This window comes from Vulpes lagopus, chromosome 6 (assembly GCF_018345385.1).
Source record: "Vulpes lagopus strain Blue_001 chromosome 6, ASM1834538v1, whole genome shotgun sequence".
NCBI classification, from domain to species: Eukaryota; Metazoa; Chordata; class Mammalia; order Carnivora; family Canidae; genus Vulpes; species Vulpes lagopus.
In genome coordinates this window covers 113,976,337-113,998,562 of record NC_054829.1, presented here as the reverse complement: position 1 = coordinate 113,998,562, position 22,226 = coordinate 113,976,337, and the positions used below count along the sequence as shown (strand labels likewise).

Sequence of the window (22,226 nt, the reverse complement as noted above, 5' to 3'; positions counted from 1 at the left end):
TCATGAGAGACACACAGAGAGAGAGGCAGAGACATAGGCAGAGGGAGAAGCAGGCTCCATGCAGGGAACCCGATGTGGGACTCCATCCTGGGACTCCAGGATCATACCCTGAGCCGAAGGCAGACACTTAGCTACTGAGCCACCCAGGGATCCCAACCTCCCCCCACTTTTTTTTAATCAAGAAAGGGAACTAACTGCAAGACCTGCTGCTCATCAGCAACACCACTTGTGTGCTCTTCTAGACAATTTTTAATCCAAGTTGAGCCTTCTGTCAAAGTTCGGAGACTTAGGACCAAAGAGATCAGACTTTGAGAAAGAAAGATCTTTAAAAAATAGAGAAAGGGGAAAGTGAGGGGGGGAGAAAGAAAGAGAGAGAAGGGGTGTATGTTGCCTATTGAGGCTCCTTAGCTATTGACTTTTGCAGAGAAGCCTGACCAGAGCCCGGGCAGAGCCAGATGTGAGGTTCCTGTAGCTCTAATATCTGTGCTTGCAGGGAAAAAGGCTAGAGGTCTGATCTGGAACTCTTCATTATAATGTAAACCGAAATCCTTTTCTTCTCTCAAAATGAAAGCTATGGCCACTTATTAATTTATAAATACAAGTCCAAATTCTTATAGACTTTCTTCAGAATAACTCATAGAATAACTATCACTGGAGTTCTTCTAAAAAAAATGTGGGATGTCCTTTCTAAAATGTCAGTTCGAAATAAAACAGAATCCAAGTGTCCCACCTCATAGTGTCCAAGCAAGCCCTATTTTTAGAATGAGGTGTCACTCAACCTGCTGTATAAGGCTGTGCTAGGAACCTCTGCTTTTAGGGAAGTTCCCTGCTCTCCCTTGGAGAAGGACTGTTTCATTTCACATTTATATGCCTCTTGATTAATACCTTCTTCCCATTCCCAGGGGGCGGGGGGAAGCTTCACTCTTAAGTCTAAAAGTTTCCTTAAATGCATGACAGTGTACAATACAGCATAAAAACCTAAACACAAAACCAAAACAGAATAAGACAAGAAGACATTCAGGTGTACATGCACATAAATTAAAGTTAGAGATATTGACAGATAAATATAGTTTATGCAATATTTGCTCTAGCTGGTCAAATATATAAGAGTAAAGTAACTTTTTTCATAAAATCAACTATGAAAATTGAGACAATGTGTGGATAGTGGCAAAAGCATTCTGTTATATTTGATTTTGAACTCACATTCTTCCACATAGTAGCTGTGTGACCTTAGGAAAAATACTAATATTGACTGAGAAATTGTTACAAGTCAGGCACTGAGCTCATTAATTCAAATTACATAACTTTTGTGCAGTCATTTTCCTTTTCTGTAGAGTCACAATGATAATATGTACTTAATACATCATTGTGAAGAATATAGAAAAATCATGTAAAACACCCAGATGTGGAGTGAGGGACTTAAAATGGGTATTTTGAAAATAAAAATTAAACACAGTTATAGCACTGCTGGGATATTTAAACCACAATATAATTCTTTTCTACTCTTAGGTGCATCAGGATTAAGTAAAAGAAGCAGCAAGTCTGGTGCATATTAGATATTTTAATAAATGAAGGAAGTAAAATTAAAAATAATTAAAGCCACATTAACTTTAAATCAAAGTGAAATCCCAAAGGATGAAAATTATTCAATTTTTCTTTGATATTATTTGTGTGAGGCAGTCTATGTTATAAGAGAAAATATATTTTATTAAGGTCCTAGAAGAAAATTATTAGGCCTTCGTTCTTGGTCTGTCCTACCTTTATTAACTTGTTCTGTGAACTTGATCCATCCAATCGACTTTTCCCCCCGTGTCCATTTGGATATCTATGATCAACTCATTATAGGTATTATTTATTTGTAATTTCACCTAGAACAATGATAAGGATAACAAGATACCTAAAGAAGACTTTGCCTTGGTATATATAATTCAGCAAAACTGTAGTAACTTTATTGAGTGAGACATATAACACATTTGTAATACACATGAATGGACAAAAGCAATCCACTGGAATTTTCTGGCCCTGTCAGAGATGTTGATAGGGGAAGTTGTTGGAAGCTTTAGGGGGCAATATCAATAACTCACTGAGTAACATTCTATTTCCTGGTTCCTCTGATCCAGCCAGGGCATTTATTTAATGGCTACATGAGATGGAAAAAGGAAGAACATGTTACAACATTAAGCCTGAAATAGAATGTCAAACAATGTGGAGGTAAAATTACTGGCCCGAATCCCTCTCAGCAAAGGACCATGCTCCCTGCCACCCAAGGTGATTTGGATTAGTTCTAAATCCAGCCTACTTACAAACTAGAGATAGCGGAAAGAGCCACAGGTGCCCATTATCACCTCTCAAACCTGGGATGGGCCAGCAATGCTCCCCATGGATACCTTTGGTGCTATCAATGCTAACTGAAATCAGGGTCAAGTTTTGGGGCTACTTTTAAAACCATATGAAATCTAAGAAAGAAAGAAAGCCAAAAATGTTCAGATCTTGTCCATGGGAGTTTGTTTCAGATACTGGTTCCCTCCAAGTAGTCTGTGATAGTTGAATTTTGATTTGCAGCACCCAGAATGACCTAGCAGAATGTGTGCTAACCTAGGGGACCCTGGGCATAGACATCCTACTTTGAGTTGGCATTTTCAAACACATAGCAGAACTTACTTTGCTATCTTTGTAAAAAACAGTAAGCTGGCCAAAAAGAGCAAAGTGGGTTTGTACACACACAGTTATGGTTTCTATTGACTGTTAGAAAATTAATGAAAATACTTGTAAGTGTTAGTAAATGTAGCCTGTAGCATAACGAATTCTTTCTGCATATTGGTTTTAGGAAGGGATATAGAATTGGGGGCCGTGGGGGTGGATAATTTTCACATATAAAAGGATTTCAGATTGTGAAAATGAAGGCCATCGATGCTGAGGATGGAGGTTTTTGAGTGTATGTGGATTAGAAGGAGAAAGGAAAAAGATTTCTTTCACAGAGTCACATGCTTGTCTGCAGAATTTCTACTTTTAATTCAATGGAAATTCAAGGAAAACCAAATGTTGTCAGAGGTATAACATAAAGCTGAGATTGCCAAGTAGTTGGTCACATTGGAGGAGCTGGCCTACCTTACTCTTCTTAACTTCATTAAGGACTACAGAATTATGTAATAAATGGTGGTACTGATGTGAAATATAGCTCAGCAACCTGGCATGATCATAAAGGCAGCAAACCGTGGACAGCACGGTACACAGGGATAATATAAGGTCACTGAACCAGGTTCTGTGCCAGCCAGCAGTTGTTAAACAAGACACTTCTGGATGTCTATTTGGCATTTAGCAAATACTTGTTGATTAACTGATTGACTTACTGATTGACAAAATGGCCACTGGGAATGCCAAGTTGGATGACAGGGCTTTTGACATTAACTCTATTAATATGTCAGAGGCTTAGGCAAGTCTCAACATTTTCCTGCCTCAGGATCCCCATATCTACAACACAGAGATAATCACTTGCCCACAGCAGTTACAGGAAAAAAGAGAAGAGTGAAAAAAGACGAGATTATTGTTGAAGTCTGAGGCACTCAATCGTGAGGTGCCAGCACCAGCTTCTGCAAGGAATCAGAACTTGACAGATCAGCTGTCAGCCTCTTGAAAGGAGAGACAGAGGGCAAGCCTCGATCCAGGAGCAAGAGGCACAGCCAGGTACGCGGAGCAGGCTGGGCCACGGTTTGAAGGGCTGGCAGAGACCGAGGAAACTGAGCATTCAAGCAGAATGGTGCTGAAGAAACCTCAGCGGTTCTCTCTGCTCAAACCTTCCCCCTAAATCCTGCTCTATCCAATGACAACAAACGCTCTCAAAACCGGGAGTATGTGAGGATCACCTGAGAGGCTTGCTTCGATTACAAATTGCTAAGCCCTACTCCCAGAGACTCAGAACCAGCAGGCCTCAGTTGGAGCCCGGGAATTTATATTTTGGTGAGCACTTCAGGTGCTCCCGTGGCAGGTGGTCTAGGACCAGAACTGTAGAAGCACCAACCTGAGAGGGAATCATCTACCTCTGTACTTCCTGATGGCAATGCCAAACATCAGTGGAGATACAAAGAGCCCCCTATCCAAACAGTTCTAATTTTGGATTTCTCAGTGTCCTGGGGCCAATGACATTCAGAAGCCATTTACTGAGAACTCATCATGTGAACAGCCTTGAACTAGGGGTGTAAAAACAGACAAAGATACCAACAGTCACAGGCATAGGGTGACTCGGATAGAACCAATTGCTCCGGGAAATCTACAGAAGAGAAGGAATGGTTTTAAATGCAAGAGTCTGGAAAAACACTTCGGAATTGGTGACATGTGAGGTGAAGCTGGAAGGAAGGTAGGACTGCACCTGGTATGAAGCAGGGCACCTCAGGCAGAGGCGATGGCTTAAACAAGAGAACGGAAGCCTCAAAATCCAGAGTAATGGCACATGGCTGGCCTGTGCAGTAGAGACAGCAAAGAGGAAGAGCAGATTAGAAGGATGGGTGTGGTCAAATCTAAGGAAGCTTTCAACGATGGCCTGAAGTTTGACTTTGTTTTGAAGTCAACCCATGTAGGATTTTGAACAGAAGAGTAACTGAAACAAAACGTTTTGTTTATTTTTCTAAACTTAATTGGCAATACTTAATGTTTAACTTATTTTTGCTTTATTATTTTTTTTTAATTTTTTTTTAATTTTTATTTATTTATGATAGTCACAGAGAGAGAGAGAGAGAGAGAGGCAGAGACACAGGCAGAGGGAGAAGCAGGCTCCATGCACCGGGAGCCTGATGTGAGATTCGATCCCGGGTCTCCAGGATCGCGCCCTGGGCCAAAGGCAGGCGCCAAACTGCTGCGCCACCCAGGGATCTCTATTATTTTTTTTTTTAAGTAGGCTCCATGCTTGGCATAGATCCCAACTCGGAGTTTAATTCACAACCCTGAGATCAAGACCTAAACTGAGACCAAAAGTTGGTGGCCTAACCAACTGAGCCACCCAGGTGCCCCTAAACATTATTTTTAATAGCTAATATATTCAGAGCACAGAATTTTAAAGGAACAAGATGGTATGTAAGTGTGAATTTCCCATCCCTTCCACACTTGTCCCCCAGCAGTTTGTTTTGGAAGCAACTAATATTACTAGTTTCTTTTGTATTGGGGAGACTTGGAAACTAGCTAATGGCCAAATATTGATTGGGCTGGAATAAGGATGAGAGATATTAATGACAGAGGCACCAACTTGGTGATCGTTTCTGAAGTCCAGGTGATGAAGTCTTGAAATGGAGCACTCTCATGGTGAATACAAGGGAGAGTCTGAAAAACTCATTTCACAATCCTTTATGCCCCATGTCTAATCAATTTACAAATGGCACAGAAGTGGAGGATGATCGAAATTTTGTCTTGAGACATGATTGGACAGTAAAGTGGGAGAATTAGTTTGGGACAAACAGATGGGGAGGCTGTGAGCAAAGTGAGATACAGGACATAAAAGTGGACATTGCAAATATTCCTTTGGAAGGTGAGGCATATAGCTTAGAAGAGAAATGCCTGCTGGGAAGTCAAGGGCAAAGAAGGGGTAGTTAGAGCTGTAGGAGTAGATGAGCTTAGGAAGAGGGCACGGAAGAGGGCAGCCCGGGTGGCTCAGCAATTTAGTGCTGCCTTCAACCCAGGGTATGATCCTGGAAACCCAGGATCGAGTCCCACGTCAGGCTCCCTGTATGGAGCCTGCTTCTCCCTCTGCCTGTGTCTCTGCCTCTCTTTTTCTCTGTGTCTCTCATGAATAAATAAATAAAATCTTAAAAAAAAAAAAAAAGAGGGCACAGAAGATAGAGGGGATGAGTACTGAAAATCCCTACCTGTAAGGGGAAAGGAGAAGTGGGGCCAACAGGGATTGAAGAGAAGTAGCCAGATAATTAGTATGGGTGTTCCTGAATCCAAGGGAAGAAAGAATTTCAAGGAGAGAAGCGGGGGTAGAATTTGTCAATGCCACCACCACGGTGCTACACCTGTGATGTCGTAAAGAGAAGAGCTGAGGAGAAATCACTGACCACGTGGCAATGAGAAGATTACTAGTGAGCTTTAAAGGGTGGTTTGTGGAGAGTGGGAACAGGGTGGAATAATGGGAGGCAGAATGTAAAGGGAGGTGAGAATGTGGTGGCTCTGTCTAGACCTTTCTTTCAAGAAACCTGCCTCGGATGGAGGGAGGACGGATGGGAGCTGGAAAGGTGAATGAGATGGAGAAAGAACTTTTTCCTCAATTGTGGGAGAAAAAAGTGGAATTAGGGAGATACCCAATTGAACAAGATCCTGGAAGAGCTTGAAAGAGAAAAACTGAAGTGAAGGGAGGGAAACAAGCGAGTTTACACCTAATCACCTTGGCCATCTCAGCAAAGTAACTGAGGTCACCTCCATACTTGAGGGAGAATGAGTTTGGTTTTGGATGTTTGCCAAAAAAATACAGACAGAAATATGATAGCATATGGACTTAAGATGAAAGAAAGGATTTTCAAGGGCACTGAAGGTCCAACTGACATTGGGCTAAAGATGCCTCTCATATGAGTCGCTTCCATTATCTTCCAGATCTTTCCTCTAGTTCTTCACCACAATCATGATCTTAAAAAATGAACAAACCCATACACCATGTGAAGAATTTGGCTTCCTCCGATAATCTAGGAAATGTATTCAAGAATTGTCATGTTCTTTCTATGGCTCATAAAGAGAAGCAGAGGGAGGGATGTAGAGTGACTTCCAGATAGGTTTCTGGGAGTCAGTTATCTGTCTCTGTTATTTAGGTTGCTTATGTAGTGATACCTGGAAAGAAAACAAAAATATCTCAGACTGATCAAGTGCAAGTTGTTAATTAACATCATGTGAAAACTACCAAAAGGTATTTACAAACAACATATTGGACAGGGGTCAGAGATGAGTGGCACACCTCCCTGTGATTTGGGTTAATGTAGGCCTTTCCCTACAGATCACTACGCGTGATTCTCCAAGGACAGAGTGCAGTGCCTACTTCTCTTTTCCCCTAAACCTCCTCTGTTTATCTTCTCTTGCCCATCCTGGACTGACTCCCAAAATACAGAATAAAGACAGAGAGGTAGCTCTCTTGTTTAGGTTAAAAGAAGTAGTAATAGGAACATGTTAGTTGTGAAAAACCATGTCTCCAAGAGGAACATAAGGACCTGTAAACATATCCAGGATTTTGTTCCCAGGTCAACTGTGCAGTATATTTTAGCTTAGCCTTTTTTTTTTTTTTTTAACTGTTTGGGACCCTTTTTTGAGAGCACTCAGTTTCATTTCATTTTATTTTTTAATTATATTTTTTAAAGTTTATCTTAAATGTGGTTAACATGCAGTGTTATATTAGTTTCTGGTGTACAATATAGTGATTCAACACTTCCATTCATCACCCATGCTCTTCACAAGGGCATTCCTTAATCCCCATCACTTATTTAACCCATCCCACCGCCCACCTCCCCTCTGGTAACCATCAATCTGTTTTCTGTAATTAAGAGTCTGTTTCCTAGTTTGCTTCTCTCATTTTTTTCACCTTTGCTTGTCTGTTTCATACATATGTGTGAAACCATATTGTATTTGTCTTTCTCTGACTCATTTATTTCACTTAGCATTATACTTTGTAGCTCTATCCATGTAGCTGCAAATGGCAAGATTTCATTCTTTTTTATGGCTGGATAATATTCCAATATATATAGACACCACTTCTTCTTTAGCCATTCAACAATTGATGGACATTTGGGGTGCTTCCGTATCTTGGCTATTGTAAATATTGCTTCTATCAACATAGGGGTGCATGTATCCCCTTGAATTAGTGTTCTTGTATTCTTGGGGTAAATACCCAGAAATGCATTTGCTGGATCTGAAAGCAATTCAATTTTTAACTTTTTGAGGAACCTCCATGCTGTTTTCCACAGTGGCTGCAACAGTTTGCATTCCCACCAACAGGAGAACACTCCGTTTCAAATCTCTTTTTCACATGAATGGTTTATATAGTGTCTGCCTCAAGCAATTATGTTATATAAGAAAACAATATAAGTACGTTTAAAATTAGACATGTATTCCTTCATCCTTAAATTTAGTATGACTTCCAAGAAGTATTTTCTCATTATTTATGGTTTAATCCCTGAATGACAGTAATGTGTATATGAAAGTCACAATACATATTTCCTCTTTACATAGTAGTTGGTCAAAAAATATGCTCCTAAGGCTATGCTGCCCTCAAGTGGTCTAGCTAGAGAATAATCAACAATTTTTTTTCCGGATGGAAATTCCAATCTGACCTGTTTTGACTAAAGCATTAACTCCTGACAAAGAAAGAAGAGAAAAGAAAAAAATGATTATTATGCGCCAAGTCTGGGAGACATGAAAGAAAAGGAAGGTTTTGTGTCTCCCTAGTCCTCTAAATGTTATAGGAGTAAAAAGTACAATACAACAGCCACAAGCTTGTTTTTGTTAATCATAGAGTAACTGGTTGCATGCATGTGGCCATGGGGACGTGGCTGTGGGATATAAACTGAATTGACTCCTTTACGCCTTTGGGGCCAATCCTCAGCTGCTCTAGAGAAACCCCCTCATCAGAACTCCTGACATCATCTTCCACAACTAAGGACTTACAGTTGTTTGGAAACAATGTACTCAGAGAAAACTCTTGCTCTTGTGGCCAAGACCTCAAAAGGGAGACCAGTAATTACTGTGATTACATTAATCACAAGGAAGGCTGTGGAGGATGGTCTTGATGTGGATGGCCTATAATGATAGCTCCGAGGGGGCCCTGCCCTAATTAGCCACCATCAAGGCCCTCTAATGCATAGGGTTAGCTTCCCAGATTGCTGATGGAGAAAGGAGACCACCCATCAATGTGACCAGTTGACTCAGGGTTTGCTGGGCTGTTCTGAGCTGAGCTTATGAAGCAGATCGGTTGCAGGGCTTTAGGCTACTCAGCTAGAAAGCCCATCATGGAACAGGTGGGCCAGCTAAAAATGTACAATGTGCTGTCCCTTCGGGTGTGTCACACTGTTTCTGGTACTTTGGGTGATTTCAGTGAATAGCGAATCTCTTTCAATAAGAAAGGATTTGTAACAAGGAAAACACTAGTTCTCATAAGCTGTTCTTGAGCATAGAGATGAACTGTGCTAGCCCACTGAGCAGAAATGAACTCTTTATTTAGCAGTTATCTGTGGGAAAAGCCCTGGAAAGGACTTTGTGCTCAGTAAGTTGGGATCTAGAATCAACTCTGCAACAAACTCGTTACATGACCATGACCTGAGTCACTTAACCTTTCTGGGCTCAGTTTCTTCATCTGCAAACTGTGACATTTAGTTCAAATTAGTGGTTTGCAGACTGGTATGTGGAGAATGTATGCCTCACAGGCTATCACCAGGCACAGGGCCCCTTCTTCCCTCCCTCTTTACCCAACAAGGCTCACTATGATCCATTTTATAAATCAGACTTTGAAAACCAATGGATTAGGTGGTCTATACATCTTTCCGTTCCAGCTACACTATATTGTGATAGGGAAAGATACTCAAAATGGTCATGGTGACACTTGCTGATAAAGTTCTTTTTCTTCCTTAGTGAATCTTTTAAAAAAATATATTGAAATATAATTTACATAGTGTTTATTAGCTTCAGGTGTAATATAAAGATTCAACATTTCTTTATTTTTTTAAAAGCTTTTATTTGGGACACCTGGGTGGCTCAGCAATTGAGCATCTGCCTTCGGCTCAGGGTATGATAGATACCAGGATCTGGGATTGAGTCCCATATCGGGCTCCTTGCGGGAAGCCTGCTTCCCCTCTGCCTGTGTCTCTGCCTCTCTCTCTGTGCCTCTCACGAATAAATAAATAAATTTTTTTTTTTAAATAAAAGCTTTTATTTATTTATTTGAGAGAGAGAGGGTGATAGAGCACAAGGAGGGGAGGAGGGTCAGAGGGAGAAGCAGAAGCAGACTCCCTGCTGAGCAGGGATCCTGACATGGGGCTCCATCCCAGGACACTGGGATCATGACCTGAGCCGAAGGCAGACACTTAACTGACTGAGCCAACCAGATACCCCATGATTCAACACTTCTATACATTTCTCAGTGCTCATCACAGTACGTGTACTCTTTTTTTAATTAATTAGTTTTTTTAGTAATCTCTACAACCATTGTAGGGTTGGAACTCATGACCCTAAGATCGAGTCCCATGTTCTTCTGACTGGGCCAGTCAGATGCCCCAAGGTAAGTACTCTTAATCCTGCTTACCTATTTCACTCATCTCCTCACCTCACCTCTGGCAACCACCAGTTTGTTCTCTATATTTAAGAGTCTGTTTTTTAATTTTTTTTGTATTTGTTTTGTTTCCTAAATTTCGCATATGAGTGAAATCATATGGTATTTGTCCTTCTGACTTTTTCTTTTTTTAAGATTTTATTTATTTATTCATGAGAGGCAGAGACATAGGCAGAGGGAGGAGAAGCAGGCTCCCTGTAAGGAGCCTGACATGGGACTCAAGTCCGCGAATCTGGGATCACGCCCTGAGCCACAGGCAGGTGCTCAACTGCTGAACCACTCAGGTGTCCCTTGAACTGACTTATTTCACTTAGCATTATACCCTCCAGTCCATCTCTTTTTTTGCAGATGGCAAGATTTTATTCTTTCTACGGCTGAGTAATTTTCCCTTGTATCTCTACATCTTCTTTATTCATCTATCAACGGACACCTGGGTCACCACCATGTCTTGGCTATTGTTAATAATGCTGCAATAGACACAAGGGTGCTTATATCTTTCCAAGTTAGTGTTTTATTTTCTCTGGGTAAATACCCAGCAGTGGAATTACTGGATCACATAGTAATTCTATTTTTAATTTTTTGAGGAAACTCCATACTGTTTTCCACAGTGGTTGCACCCATCCGCATTCTGCCAACAGCTCACAACAGTTCCTTTTTCTCCACATCCTCACCAACACTTGTTATTTCTTGTGTCTTTTTTTTAATCTTAAGTGAAATCACATACGGCTCTGAATCCAAACACTTTCCGATAAAATGAGTCCAATCTGACTCTGAAATGATTCACGTGTATATGTTGGAAGAGGAGAGAAGGAAGGAGTGTGAACCAGTGTGGTCCCACAGCTCCTTGGAGGATGCTCGCCAAGGAAGGAACTAGGTAGAAGTTACCAAGCAAACACCAGACAGTTCTAGGAGTGGGGGTCTGTGTAATTAGGGTTAGACCCTGCCAGGGAGGCCAGCCAGAAAATGGTCATGGCTCAGGAATGGTCTGGGAAAAGTAGAATGTGTGCCTCAAGAATATATATTACAAAGAAAGATATATAATAATAAAAAGTTGGGGATGCCTGGGTGGCGCAGCGGTTTAGCGCCTGCCTTTGGCCCAGGGCGTGATCCTGGAGACCCGGGATCCAGTCCCACATCGGGCTCCCGGTGCATGGAGCCTGCATCTCCCTCTGCCTGTGTCTCTGCCTCTCTCTCTCTCTCTCTCTCTCTCTCTCTCTCTCTGTGACTATCATAAATAAATAAAAATAAAAAAAAAAGAAAATAGAGGAAAAGTTTCAACTACATTGTACAAGAGGATATGTATCATTATTAGTAGCAGCCATCATTAATAAAATTAATATAATTCACTTCCATCTAGGAAATTCTCCTCTTAAGTCACTTAAAAACAAGATACAATATAAAACATGTACAACTTTATTTCTCAAACACAAAGAGCGTTTTTTCCTCTATAGTGTTTAAGTCAGGATGATACGAGTGCAGATGAGTGAGAACCGGGCTCTAGTCCCTTCTCTCCATAACATGGGATACAGACAAGGAATTAGAATCATGGGATATACAATGTTGTAGTTCAAGTATGCTGAATGACTGCAGAAGAAAAAAAGTCTTTCCTGTTGATGGTTTCATATTTCTTGGTATATTTATCAAGAGATTGTAATTTATGAAAGTAACTGCCAAAACTATAATTTGTAGTTGTATGAATTTTGGAGGTCTGATTTGTAATCCCCTCCACTGATGCCTCTGTTGACACCTCATTATTGTGCTACAAACGTGGTATTGATATAGTGAAAGAATATTCATCCAGTGAACAAATATTATAGGAAAGGCATTGAACTAAATAATACGGAAATACAAAGATGGACCAGGCATAGTCCTTGCATATAGTAAAAAGTTGTGTGTGTGCAACTACAAAATAAGGCAGTATATAGTCACTACTAGGAATATAGGATAGTAATATGTGCTTCTGATATAAAGCTGAGGGTAGGATTTTAGGTAATTTGCTCGGGAAAGGGTTTATGAAGTAGATTGCATTTGATCTGAGCCTTGAAGCACACATAATATTTTGTAGGTAGTGGGACGCCTGGGTGGCTCAATGGTTGAGCGTCTGCCTTTGGCTCAGGGCATGATCCCTGGGTTCTGGCATCGAGTCCCACATCGGGCTTCCTGCATGGAAGTCTGCCTGTGTCTCTGCCTCTCTCTCTCTCTCTCTGTGGGTCTTTCATGAATAAATAGATAAAATCTTTAAAAAATTTTTTTTAATTTTTTTATTTATTTATGATAGTCACACAGAGAGAGAGAGAGAGAGGCAGAGACATAGGCAGAGGGAGAAGCAGGCTCCATGCACTGGGAGCCCGACGTGGGGTTCGATCCCAGGTCTCCAGGATCGCGCCCTGGGCCAAAGGCAGGCGCCAAACCGCTGCGCCACCCAGGGATCCCTAGATAAAATCTTTAAAATAAAATTTGTAGGTAGAGATGAGAAAAGAACATGGCAGGCAGGAAGGGCATGAGCAAAGATCTGGCAGTAGGAAAGCCTAGCCAATGTTCAAGGTATACTGGGAGCATGGAGGGGTGCAGATAGAGTGGGAGGGAAGGGGAGAAATAGAAAGCAAGTCTAGACAGGAAGGTCGGGATTATATTATAGAGGTATTTGTATCTTGTGCTAAGGGGATGAGAGATGTTATTGGGTTGTAAGCATGGAAACAATGTACAGAATGTTTTTTTAATTTATTATTATTTTTAAAGATTTTATTTATTTATTCATGAGAGACACAGAGAGAGAAGCAAAGACATAGAGGGAGAAGCAGGCTCCTTGCAGGGAGTCTGATGTGGGACTTGATCCCAGGACCCTGAGATCACGACCTGAGTCAAAGGCAGAAATTCACACGCTGAGCCATCCAGGTGCCCTGTACAGAATGATTGAAAAGGGAAAGTGACAATCCAAGAATGCCTCTAGAAGACTATCAGGTTAGTCCAGCTGTAAAATGATAAGGTATGAGCTAGAGTGATGGCATTATAAATGGTGGGTCAGTGGGGCGGCGGGGGTGAGGGGTAATTGAAAAATGGAATTCAATTCAAGGCCACTACAGAGGTTAAATAAAATATATTGGACAAAAGGGAAAAGGTTAGAGTCCTACACATAAAAAGGTTATAGCCACTTTCCAACAAATACATGTGTGTGTGATGTTAGAAGTAATTTGTGTGACACACGCAGGTATATTTGTACCTACAATTGGCCAGAAAGTCCTGGCATGGTATTCCAAAGTAAAGAACATTTTTAAAAAATGAAAACAAAAAAGAAGTAATAATAAAAACCTGGAAGCAGGGAGATGTGATTGGATACTACTAATCATTACTATGTAAATGAAGCGGAGTATTTTTCCATTTCATTTTCCAAATGGAAAATCCACTGGAAGACAGATATCTAGTACACAGACAGAAAAAGATAATATAAATTACCCCGATTCCTGGTGATAAGAAATATGGGTAGCCAAAATCTCCCTGCAAATGGCTTGTCGTGCTTTTCTTACCAAAAACTTGAGTATTAGACTCAACTATTTTGTGTTCTACTTCTCTTTCTATTATGCAAGTGAAAATGTTATATTTTATCTTAGATGAAACTAGACAATTGAAGTAAATGACTATCTATTATTCCAAAAATTAAAGAGAATGATAACAAGATGTAGTCATTGAATTAATCACCAACTGCAGGATGAGTGCTCACTATGAAAGCAAGTTTAGGCTACATTAAGGGATAACCAAGAGAAAGAAGAGACTTGCCTCAATCACAGAGAGGCTTGAAATTTGGTTAAAGAAATCTGGCTAAAGAACAAGAGGCAATTGGGATCCCTGGGTGGCGCAGCGGTTTGGCGCCTGCCTTTGGCCCAGGGCGCGATCCTGGAGACCTGGGATCGAATCCCACGTCGGGCTCCCGGTGCATGGAGCCTGCTTCTCCCTCTGCCTGTGTCTCTGCCTCTCTCTCTCTGTGACTATCATAAATAAATAAAAATTAAAAAAAAAATAAAATACCTTTAAAAAAAAAAAAAAAAAGAACAAGAGGCAATTAAATCAATAAATCATAATATTGTAGGCCATTGATATTATCAAGGAATTCATCCAGAGAACTTAGAAGATTCTCAATCCTCAAGTTCCAAAATAGGATATAATTCCCTCACAAAACATTCATGCAATAACAAATTGGTATCATCAAAATTATGTTGGACTATGATGGAGGCCAATTTGTGGGGTTCACTCACTCGGCTGGTTTTGCAGAACTTCTGTGGAAGTTGTATCTTTGCAACATTACAAATGACAATGCTATGAACTTTAAGGATTACTTGAAAGAAGTCAAAACTTGGATTGCTAATATTATACATGGTCAAGTAATTAGCAAAATTCCAGTTCAAAAGGGGTCAAAAGAATGGAGAGATTCCTAGAACAGACTTGGTGCTTCACAGAAGAGGTGCAGTTTTTTTGAGAGTGACTCATGTTCAGGATTGGTAGAGATTAAGAGGATGGAGGCATGAGGAGGGAAGAAAGAAGAGGGATGAAAGAAGGTATCCCAGAGAGGAGTCAGGCCATGCGTGATTTCTTGCCTCTGGACTCTCCTCTGCCATCAGTGGAATGGCTGGTTCCCACCCACAGGCTTAGCACCACCTCAGCCACGAGGTCAATCTTTTTCTCAGGCAGGAGAGGTTTCAGAAGTCTGGCAGAGAGCACCGAGGCTATTATTAAATGGCACTGCCATAGCCGGCACTTTATTTAATCATCACACCAAATCTATAAAATATTTATGAGTTTCCTCATTATTATACATGAAGAAATCAAGGTTCACAAAAATTAAAGACCTTGGACATAAGCATACAGTGTCAGGAGGATACAATTCAAGTCCAAAGGCTTTTAGTATGGTAATTTCCCAGCCTCTGGAATGCAAACTTTTAGCCCTGTGTTTTTTGGGGTATGGGACTGGGTCACATGATGATGACTGGTGCTGACTGGGTGACCCAGTTTTCACAAGCTTCTATATTATTCTAGGGAACAAACCCTGTCACTGCATTTCTGCTTGTCTTACTCTTTGTGATTTAATCCTACCCTTAATAAATTGCATGATAACCCAGCTCTTCTAGGATGGGAGTCTTTTCTTGCTCTTGTCATATCTCCTCGTCCTCCCAGGGATGGAAGTCATACTCCTGAGTTTCATCAAGAATTATTGGACTCCACTGCCACTTGTATGGGGATATTCCAGATGCTGTTTGTATGTCTAGATTTCTCAGAATGGCTGGGCTGGATCCTTCATCTCTGTCATCCATATACTAGCCCATTCCCACTCTTGAAGTTTGGCTTTTTCTCAGAGGAACTACTCGCCCAGACTGCCTCAAATTTTCTGTTCCTATACTTGTCCCTATTCTATTTGTTAGACTTGTCCTCCCTCTAGTGCTAGTACTAGCCAGATTTGGTAATCTGACTCCGAAATGGTTTATCATTCCATGTGCAAGTCTTTGTCCAGCTCCGTTAGCCACGTAAATGGGCTGCGTGTGAGCCATAACGTAAGTACAGCAGAGCAGGGGTGGGAAAAAGCAGTGTGTTCTGGTGAGGTGCAGAGCTGACCTAACTAGGATAGGAAGGTGTGTGTGACAGGTCATTGACAGCAAAGAGGGATTAATTAGTAGGGTGGAGCCATGTTAAAAACAGTTTACATGCCAGGATGAGACACTGGATATGATCCAGTAGCGATGAGACATTATTATTGATTCTCAAGCCTCCTCAGAGAGATTAGTCCATGTGCAGGATGGACTAGAGAGGAGAAGACTGAAGATAGACGAGGAAACCATTAAAGTCATGCAAACAGGAAGTGATGAGAGCCCAGATTAGACTTTATCTGTCACAGCCCACAGGAAAGAGATAAGAGACACAATTGGAAGCAAAAACTATAGACTAGGAAAGAGACCAGATTTAGAGGGAAGTGAAGATTAAGAATAACTGCAAATTGGTAATTATGGTGATGTTATTGGTAGAAGCAAGGGAATCTAGGAGGGGGCATCAAATATTGGAAATAAAAATAAAGCCCAAGCTCTCTTTCCAAGACATTTCATTAATAACACTGATGATATATGAGACTATTGCTAGCAAGTATTCAAGCAGAAGGATGTGCTAAATTCAGTTGAATCATTAAAATGAAACTAGAGGGCAGCCCCGGTGGCACAGCAGTTTAGCACCGCCTGCAACCTGGGGTGTGATCCTGGAGACCCGGGATCGAGTCCCACGTCGGGCTCCCTGCATGGAGCCTGCTTCTTCCTCAGCCTGTGTCTCTGCCTCTCTCTGTCCCTGTGTCTCTACAAATAAATAAATAAATAATCTTTAAAAAAATAAATTAAAAAAATAAAATGAAACTAGAAGATAAATGAGAGATCAGGGCTAAGCACACCAATTTAGGAGTGGAAGTCATAAATGTGGATGAGGGAACCGTAAGGGAATTAAAACCTAATTTGTCAAAAATCCCACAGTTTTACACAATATTCTGGGTCTGGGCCTCTTCTAGGCTGGTGGCCAAGAACAGACAAGGGAGTTACAGATGGACTAAATATGCATAAATAAGAAAATCTGTTGTATAACTTATCTCTAAAAAAAAAAAATCCACCTCTCTACCTACACATGGTATTTCTAGTGCATGAGAACTCATGATATTATGCCTGTGTGAGCACTTCTTATCTCTTCCCACTGAGAAAAACTGCACCTGCCACTCAAGCACTGATTCCCTCCGGGTGTTAAAATGTACTCTCCCACGAGAGGTGCCCACATGCCTCTTTTCTTAAATCAAATGCAATAATTTAACCCTCAGTTGTGTTTCTTATTCTTAATTCTCCTTTCCAAATTTCTATCATCTGACCATGATAAAAGCAAGTCATTGCCTGTTAGTGTCCTCACCTATAAAATGGAAACATTAAGAACCAGTTTCCTCTTTGGTGAAGAAAGGAATCCTAAAACAAGTCAATACAGAACTTACACTTTTAACAAGATGTTCTGAGGCACTGCAGATTGCTCATTTCGATGTGGTTCTTTTTAGCATGTGCGTTCAGAGACTGCTGACTGGTATAGCCCATATAGCTTTTATGTAACTTCAAACCAAACTAGGCTTCTTTTAGTTATGATCCTGATTAAAACAAAAAGTAAAAGGAAGAAAAAAAATGTGAATCTTTATGGTGGGTTTTTTTGTGGGGAGGGAACTTTTGGATATGATCTGGCATTTGCCCAATTGTATTCTGAGTTCAGTAAATAACTCAGCACACATGGGTTGAATTTCCAATGAAAAACATGAGGCTTACAAAATAAATGGAAAGTACTTGGCAGGACACATATTTACATTTGATGAAGGGAAATTTGGAGAGTAGTTGGCCAAACCTGACAGGCACAGGGATTAACCCATCCTCACTCATCACCATAATAGAAATTGCCAGTTATCACCAGCACTGGGCTGTGGCTTTCTCAAAGAAATCGACACCACTCTGAAGGGAAGATGACTTCTGTGTGAGCTTATGTGTGTGTGTGCTTGTGTACAAATTTAGTGCACAGGTATGCCTTACAAGTGAACCAGTCACTGAAGAGATAAAGACCCCATATAATATATAAATCACTTTCTAGAGTACAGGAAAAAAAGCTGATATTTGATGTGTGTACTATCATTCTCTGCTTTAAGATGGGAGTCTGAATATAGGTCTCTTTCTTCATCATGATTAACATTTTTAGCACAGTAAGAAAATGAGAACCTTTAGTTGATTTATCCACAGTCACACAGCTAATAAATGATATAACAGAAATCCAAGCCCATGGCTGTTTCATTCCAACGTTCAGATTTTTCCACATTTGCTGCCTGCAAAGAAATGGTGTGAGTGGGGAGACAGAGCAGGAGGCAGGTGGGTATGGACAGCTTATAAAATATATATTCTGATTCTGTCTCTAATTCTTTGCTAATACTCAAAGGAAAGGCACTAAAATTAGCAAGCACTCACCCTGTGATGAAAAATCAACTCAGCCTTAGACAGATTGTAGTGGCTTGCCCAAGGTCACAGAGCTAGTTCAGGGGAGAGCCAGGATTCAAACCCAGAGACATGTAACTTTAACTGTTAGGTAATAGGCAAAATGTTTTCACTTATGACACCCTTTAAAACTAACAACAATCGTAGGAGAAGACTGTTAGAAATTACAGAAAGAAATTGGAGTCAGCTCATACGCGACAGATTTGCTAGGCTTCCTTGTGGGTTACTTTGGGCAAATAAGCTCCTATATTTTGGAAGGCGGGGGAGATAGAAAGAAAAAAAAATATATGAAATATTCTATTTTCCCAAATGGGAACCATAAGGGTACAGATTTTGCTTACAGGCTCAGATTTCTTTTTGTATGTATGGTAAATATTATTCTATCTTCTTTCTTTCTTTCAGGTTTGGATGAGGGTCTCCATCAGAAGAAGCCAGGATAACTCCTGCTCAGAGTTTCTACAGAGATGAAATAGAGTTCTACATGTAACCTGAAGTGGTGTTTAGGACAATTTGCAGAGCACTATGAAGATCACCAGGACTGCACTGTGAGGATACACCTGTAGAGTAATTCAGTGTTGGTGGAGACCATCATTTCCCTTTTCGTACTGTCTCCACAAAGGGGAAATTCCATTCCTCTCACAGATGGGACAATATACTTCTAGAGGTCTCCTGTCACTTCTCCCATGGGAGAAATAACTAATTTGAGTAGTGGAGAGCTGAACACCATTGAGCCATGAGTCTTCCAAATACTATGGTTGTTGAATGGAAAAGTTCGTGACAACCAATCCTTTCTCTTACTATCTTACACTGGCTGTGCTCATGGGCAGTGGGCTCACTTGTGCTTCTAAATCTAGGAAGCAGTTAAACTTTACCCAGGTAGGCCCAGTGAGGGCCTGTTCTTGCCAGCTTTCTTGTCTGTGAATGGGTGAGTCAGGTTGGCTTGTCACTAGAAGCCAAACAACCTTAATAAATGTTAATTCCCTAAAAGGAAGTGCTGGCCTCAAGTCCAAGTCACATTGTCCAGTCCACCTTTACCGTGAGTAAAATTAATAATTTGAAGTTAAAACCTGAGGAAGGTGGGATGTGTGACTGTTACTCTGAGCCTAGCACATTTGGGACCTTTGAGGTAGGCATATCACTCCTCTGCTGTCTTAAAAACATTGGCATCGCATAACCATCAGCAGGATCTGGCTCCCCATTCTTAAGAGTCATGGGTTTGTTCTACTTTTTTCTTTGCTTTCTGCATAAAAGGCACATAATAAAGATCTGTTGATTGACTAGAATAAGTTGTTAAACAGCAACTGGTCTTTAAGTTAATCCTACTTGAGCCCGAACAGCTGGCCTAAGGCACTGAGCAAATCTCTGAAATCAAACATATTCATCCTCACGTCAGAGAACAACATGTTGGATTTTAAGATGAAGGGGGAAGAGAAAGAGGAAAAAGTGCTGATGGGACCTTTCACTGGCAACAGAAAGTGCTCAGTCCGAAAGCCACTCCCGCTTTTGGTCACCTCTGAGAGCAGCCGGGCAGGTCCAAAGAGGCAAATGGTCATGGGGGTCAAACAAATGAAAAGATTTCCTGTACTCTAGGATTTATATTGATATTCCTCTGAAAAAAAAGCAGAAGTAACCTTTGTGATTGATTGGTTTATTCATTCATGTATTAACAAGGAGTTACAAAGCACCTACAATTCTAGGTAAAGGTGTTCTCCGCACATGCAAATGCTTCCACGAATAAGGGAACATGTAGGAAGACAGATGTGGGCACAGGTCACACCATCCTCTCCAAGTCAAGTCTACCAATAATAAAGCTGATTTTTTTAGCACCATGTTTCTCACTCTGGTTTAGTTTTTAATTGGTTCTGCAGTTAAAAGAGGAAGAGGAGGATGACTGTTGCCTCCTAAAGTTTCACAACATGCTTATTAAATAATAAACAATTTACGTGGAACTTTTTCTTAAAATATTTCTTGGTGTGGACAGGTTCTCATCAACCACATTTTTGGTAAATATTGATGTACAGTAATTGGACATTACACTCCCTGTGTTCTTGTGATACAACTAGTTGAAGAACCATATTGACCATAGGATGGAGGAGATTAAAAGAAGTTGTCCCAAAAGAAGGCTATTCTGCTTCCTCATGGAGGTGACCACAGAAGACAGGTTGGGCTTGGCTAAGGTTCTCAAGAAGCTTAAGGTTTCCATTCAAGGCTCGTATATATGGAAAGATGATAAAGGTCCCAGTGGCACACATATAGTATGATTTCAACAACTTAATCCTAGAAAAAAAATTTTTTTTAATCCTAGAAAAATTTTGAAGCAAGTATAACTAAATGCCTACCTTAACCATAGCAAAATGAAAAGCTTTATCAAAGCATTTAACTTTGAGCAGTCATTTCCCATGCATTCCTTATGTGGTATTTGAGGACTTAAGCAAAGCCCTTTGTGTATTCTTTATGTTTTCAAAACATACTCTTGGGAACCAAATAAACTAACTTGCTAAAGAGGATTATTAATTCCTAGCCAGTTAAATGTCAAAATTATCCACCAAAAAAAAAAAATACCCACTTTGGTTCTGGAGTGTTGGGTCAATAGCTCTCCGTTTTGGCAGTAATTGGATATAGCAGAACCAGGTTTCTTTCTTTTTTTTTTTTTTAATTTTTATTTATTTATGATAGTCACAGAGAGAGAGAGAGGCAGAGACATAGGCAGAGGGAGAGAAGCAGGCTCCATGCGCCGGGAGCCCGACGTGGGATTCGATCCCGGGTCTCCAGGATCGCGCCCTGGGCCAAAGGCAGGCGCCAAACCGCTGCGCCACCCAGGGATCCCCAGAACCAGGTTTCTATTATAATCCTTTCAGAGTTATCAAAATAAAATAAAGGTTATCTGAACTTGGAAGCATATTTATCTTTCTGTTGTTTACAAACACATTTGCGATTGGAGAGGAAATGGGATTTTTTTTTTTTTTTTTTTAACGATAGAGAGAGAGAGAGAGGCAGAGACACAGGCAGAGGGAGAAGCAGGCTCCATGCACCAGGGGCCTGACGTGGGATTCGATCCCGGGTCTCCAGGATCGCGCCCTGGGCCAAAGGCAGGCGCCAAACCGCTGCGCCACCCAGGGATCCCCCAGGAAATGGGATGTTTAGGGTAGATACATTTTGTCCAAGGAAGGTATCAAGTTATTAAAAGGTATATAGTAAAAAAAAAAAAAGCGAGAAAGAGAGGGAGAGAAAAAGAGAGAGAAAGATTTGTAAAACCCATTTCGGATTTTCTTAGTGAGTACTGAGTATTACAAGTAGAATTAGTCACTAGTGACTGTGTCTTAGATCCTGATCAAAAACAATCAGACTTCTGGAGCTCTTGATTGGCACAAATGGGAAGATGACCTTTGGAAATTTCTGTTTTTTCCCCTCCCCCTCACCTCTGGAAATTTCTCCATAAGACCCGTTTATTTATATTTTGTACCCACTCAATTATGAGCATCTTAGATCAGAAATGCAGTTTACATTCATCTATAAGTTTGTGCCTGATACATAGTAGGCATTTGACACGTTGTTAAAGTGAATAAAATCTGTTTCTAGCTTATACTTCAGGACTAAAATAGATTTCAGGTAAAGATTTTGCTAGGTCAATAATGAACAGAAATAACAAGCATATCTCCAGGAATGCTCATGAGTATGTTATTACTTTTCACTATTATTATTAAACAGAAGCCCTAGTGCATAGACAGACATGGCACTTAATGTTAATTACAAGTAGATGAAGCTATAATTCAAACTATGAAAGCATTAAATCTTTTCCTTATGCTAAACAACCAGTATTTAAATGCAAACATTAGAATATTCTCACAAAGCAATTCTACTAAGCTTCATTTCACTTTTTTTTTAAAGATTTTTATTTATGCATGAGAGAC

The 22,226-nt window shown here is 40.5% G+C and overlaps 1 protein-coding gene across 3 annotated transcripts in view; it reads right to left on the bottom strand.

The window, feature by feature from the left end:
• Positions 1-22,226, bottom strand: part of SYNPO2 (synaptopodin 2) — a 180,944-nt gene that overhangs the window by 73,012 nt on the left and 85,706 nt on the right. Inside the window, exon 1 of one of the 3 annotated variants that reach the window (XM_041758952.1) lies at positions 17,286-17,301. The exons of the other annotated variants lie outside the window; for them this stretch is intronic. The gene's annotated coding sequence lies outside the window, so the exon portion shown is untranslated. Of the gene's footprint in view, positions 1-17,285; positions 17,302-22,226 lie in introns of those variants that run through there. 3 annotated transcript variants of the gene reach the window in all.